This window comes from Echiichthys vipera (assembly GCF_963691815.1).
Source record: "Echiichthys vipera genome assembly, chromosome: 20".
In the NCBI taxonomy this organism is placed as follows: Eukaryota; Metazoa; Chordata; class Actinopteri; order Perciformes; family Trachinidae; genus Echiichthys; species Echiichthys vipera.
Genome location: NC_139845.1, coordinates 14,377,363 through 14,382,671, shown reverse-complemented (window position 1 = coordinate 14,382,671; position 5,309 = coordinate 14,377,363).

Sequence of the window (5,309 nt, the reverse complement as noted above, 5' to 3'; positions counted from 1 at the left end):
TGCTTGGTACAGACCCTGTTTTGAGTTTGGATGTAGCGATTTACTGTGTCAGTGCATGCAGTGGCATATTGTAGGCCTGGGAATATGAGTTACACTGCTGTTTGTTTTTATATGGACTGGATTTGTATTTCTGTAATGTATCAAAGCGTCAGTGATCATGCTATTTGTCAGTAATTGTGCATAAAATATGCATATATTTCTACGGTTGTTGTTCCTTTAGAGTTATTAGCAATCCAGATATTTAGCATAAGAGCTAAGGGTATGATTCATTGTTAAGGAAGAGAATGAAAAATGCTAAGGGCCGGATACAAAACCACTTTTTTTTTTTTTTTTTGCACTTTTTAAATCTTGTTGACTAGACTTGAGAAAGAAAAGCGACCATAAAGAGTTCAGCCTTTTCTGAAAACAGTGTCACAGCCTCAGAAACGGACGTGTATGTGTATTTTTTTCTTCCCTACATTCTTGTTCTGCATTCATACAGGCTACACTCCTCAGCCAGCCACACTGGGTGGAGATGCAGGGGATTAGACGTAGTCTTGTAGGAAGTAGAAACTTAGACTACAGAGGATAAATAAAAGAAGGTCATAATCTTTGAAAAGTATGATTCCAATCTGAGGGGAAAAAAAAGCAGGTGACTGCATAAAATTCAAACAAACTGCATGTTTTAAGTCCTTGACTGACAGTGATAGTTTAGGTTTTATGATCTTTTTTTGACTCAATAGTGGATATGTAGAGTTTTGGAGTAGCAATTGTTTACTTATAGGCTTGCCCGTAAAGTATGTCTCCTTATTTCATAAAACGGGCTGTAACGGCGATTGACTGAATCCAAAGAAATTCATTTGGAAATTGTGTAGTGCCAGAATGAGGAAGCCATTGTTAAAGGAATAGTTTGACATTTTGGTACATACACGAATGTCAAACTTTTGCTTTATGTCACATGATATGTGCCATTGTGTCGCATGGGCTATTTTTCATCTTAGCATTGACTTTTTTTTGCAGTTGACAGGTATCAACATATCTCCAAGCAGCAGTCATTTACATTTGCCTGAAGTTCATATGGTGCATTTTTCCTCCTGTACATTCCATGAAAGAAATATTTAATTAAAATGTATTATATATATTTATTATTTTCTGTTCTATCTGTAATTCCATCATATAAGCTATTTGACAGTTACCAAGTTGTTGTTTTTAACTTGTTCTCCATTTAATTCATTGAATGTTTGTTTCTATTTTATGTTGCTTTGTTGGGTTAAATCTGTCTTGCTGCCACCTAAGCATTGTCTTAGCATGTGTCCGGGTTCAACAGAACGGTTTCAAACAACCAGGCTTCATCTGGCAAAGAGAGTGAATGTTTTGAACTGTAAACATGTTAAGAAAACGCCTGAATGTGGCATGGGAATGTGTTGAATGTTCATCTTTATACTTGTCATGAAGCCTTTTTCTCTTAGATGAATGTCAAAGAATGAATATATGATTTATTTTTGTCATCCCATTGTGCCACCCAACTGCTGCACATCAACTCAGGTTCAAGTATCGTGTAGTTAAAGTGGGCAAGCTATTGAGGGTGATTTTCTAAAGGGTGGGAGTCCTCCAGGGTAGTGTATTAGTTCCACTACATTTGTAAATACATGGGAGAGGATGCTCTTTCATCTAGAAGTTGACTTTGTCCCTTCAGCCTGACTGTAGGTTTCCCTTTTTGAAGTTGCTGTTTTGTGAAAGTAGCCACTGCTCTTGTTTTTTACTACGTTTAGAGCAGGGGTAGCTAACCCTATTCCTGAAGAGCTACTGCCCTGCGTGTTTTAGGTTTTTCCCTACTCTAACACTGAAAAGTGTCAGATGATTGTTAACGAGCAGATCGTAAGAATCAGTTGTGTTGGAGTTAGGAGAAACCTAAAACATGCAGGGCATTAGCTCTCCAGAAGCAGGGTTAGCTACCCCGGCTTTACCCAATAAGGATCCTAGTAAGGAAATGAGAAGAGCTGGGAGTTTTCTTCTGTAGCAAAGAGGAAGTTTGAAGCCACCATTTTTAAGTGACCATTGTGCTACCCTCAACCTCTCCATTGGTGAATGTGAAATGTACATTTTTGTATGACAAAAATATTACTTATGACGTCAAAAAGAAATATTTTTAATGTTTCCTTGTGCAACTCTATCTTTTTGGGGGGAGGGGCAATGTTTACCTTCAGTGTTTCTTTTACAGAAATGAAACAAAAACAAAATAAATGTTAAAGATAAATGTAAAAAAAAATTGTTTGTGTCATTGCAAAAGGAAAAATGTAATGTTTAATGCAAGCACCCTTTTCCGCTTGCAGTCCGAATCATTTTACCAGACTAAAATGACTAAATCCATCAGTGTGGAATTGCGGAGTGGAATTGCGGAGTGTTCACTAAACAAGATCGATTCAAACACTTTGATGTGGACTAACTAAGTGCGCGCCATGATACATTACAGATGCAACTCTTCATGATGACGAGGTTAACCCGGATAAAAGCCATTATCCCAAATTAATTTCCTGTTTTGAATCTGCATTAATCACAGAAATGCCAAGAGAAACAGACGAATTTCCCCCATTACTTTGTTTAGTATTAAAAACCAACTGGTATGACTTAAATCTTTGCTTTTTTTTTTTTTTACTACTAAAGCCACTGATTTCCCTTTGACACATGTAGTACACAACAGGACACTGTCCGTGTCAGATGTGTTGTGACTTGCTGGAATTTATTACTTACTGCATTTGGTTTAGGCCAGGGGTGCCCAATTCCGGTCCTGGAGGGCCACTGTCCTGCATGTTTTAGGTTTCTCCCTGCTCTTACACACCTGATTCTAATGACATGGTCATTATCAAGCAAAATCATTGGAATCAGGTGTGTTAAATCAGGGGGAAACGTTAAACATGCAGGACAGTGGCCCTTCTAGACCGGAATTGGGCCCCCCTGGTTTAGACAAAGGGTGGCGCCTGGGTAGAGTGTGCAGCACACAACACAACTTACACCGCGGCCACGTAGCTGGTTCATAATTTGGTCAGAAACCATTGCCATTTCTTACCAACAGAAGTTCCAGACATTTCTGTTGGCGTCTTCTTGTAATACAACCCTTCTTCACAATAAGATGTTTGAGTTATTTCAAGTTTGTTTTTTTTTGCCAGCCGCACGATAGAAACGTCAACAAGCCCACTCCCTGTGAATCCTCCAGATAATGACCTGCCCCTTTCACACATGGGCTCAATCACATGCGCGCTCTCACGAACAGATCCTCTGGGTAATGTCTGGAGAAGTTTGTTAGCTCGTTAAGAGTTGAACTGCATGTGTGAAAGGGGCTTTAGTTTCATTCAAAAACAAAAACTCACCCATTTTATTTATATTTTCTTGGTAAATTGCTAAACCTTCCCCATATTGCATTATGGTAATGAAACACTATTTATAGGCACAGTTGAGCCATTTAGAACTCCAGGTGCACAGAATCAGAGAATTTAAGATGATTTATGTTAATGATATATTTCCCACCATTCTTTCATTTAAAACCACGGACTGTCAATCACTTTATTTGGCACATGGTTTTTAACAAGTGCTGATTTCAGCTCTCCAGAGGCAACTTTCAATCACTAAAGATTTTCCTATAATCCCAAATCAACGACCCTACCCTCCCTTCAGCTAATAATTTACAAACACATACTTCATCATTTCTGTACAGTCACCTTCACCATTTGTTCTACAGCCCCAAGTGAGTTAGACTATCTAGATAAAAAGTCCGTTCATTAGACTTCTAACTAGAATAGTTGGAGAGAAAAAAAGCAATCCCACGTGTTACCTACCAATAAAATCGCTTTATTTTAAAATGTAGTATGCCAAAACAGAGGTATTTTTGCTTTGCACGGGTTTTATTTACACATAACTGCCCCACTTCTGTTTATTTGAGCACAACAGTTTCACGGGAGACAGGAGGGAAACGGGCATATTTGTCTTTATTTAGTTTACAAACAAAACATTGAGCTCAGTCATTCACGTTGGTCCGGTTGGACTCCTCTGTTGCAAGTCACCAGCGCCAGCAAGGCAGTAGATTGCGCAGTCATCTCCACAAGGGGTAATATGACAACCCGACCAACAGCACAAACTACTACCTCAACCAGCGCTTGGCCCAAGGTGCTCTGTGCCTTTTTTTCCTCCCTTTTGTCCTCTTCGCTCCCACATTCAATCCGAATGGCCCGTTCAGTCGGTGTCGCTGTGCGTAAAAGCGCACTGGTGGGGGAAAAAAACGGCGTACGCGCAAAACGTGGCAGCAATAAAGCGAGACAAAAACCCCACCCAGAGAGAAAAAAACACCTCCTGTACCTTTCCCTTATTTCCTGCAACCGCTGCTCTCCTCAGATGACCTCGGTGAAAATGGCATATGGCAGGTTAAGGGCGGCGGGGGCTTTCCGTGGGACTCCCCGAGCTGCACAGGCGACATGCACGGATTTGTCAAGGATTTACGTGTTACTGTCGTTTTTTTCAGAAAAAAAAGACATTAAAATGTTGAACCGCATAACACCAATGAGCCGAACGCAGACAGAAATGTATGATCGTCACAATTCGGCTATCAGAAACGCTGTAGTTTCAGACATCGAAACATTAAAAATACGCGTGTAGAAATCACCACAAAATCTACATTTTTTTAAAAAGATACTGTAGGAAAAAAAAAGTATTTTTTGAAGATAAAAGAACAATTCTTATTAATATAGTTTTTATTCGCTTAATAAACCACGCGAGATTAGAAAAAGACTACAAAAAAAGTCACAAAAAACTCACAGCAGTATTGTGGGTAAATGTTACCGTGGATGTGGGGAAAGGGAAAATTCCACAGCGTCTCCACACAGCCCTTCACCTTGCAGCTGAACTGCAGCAGGCTGTTTTATAATCTATTGTTGTCTGTCGAATGTCTCTGCGTCGTCAAACAAAGTTGTCCCGCTTTCGATCCCCCTGCTCGGTCCAGACACACAAAAACGTGTGCAAATCCACATCGGAGCGCTACGTGGTTTTCTTTCCTTTCTTCTTCTTCTCTTTTTTTCTGTTGCTCTTCTCCCCCCGCAAATGCCGCATGTCAGATAGGTGTGGAAATGAGTGGATCTGGCGGAGCGGCGTGGATAAAATTCGCGGGGAACGTCAGTACGGGTGTAGGCACGACCGGAGATGAGAGAAAACGAAGAGCTCTCACTCTGACGGGTTTTCCAAAACACCAGCAGAGGAGAGAAACAGTGCGCCATCAGCCGGTCGCATCAAAAGAGTGATCCAAGGACCGTATCTACTTACGACATACACATGTAATGTCAATA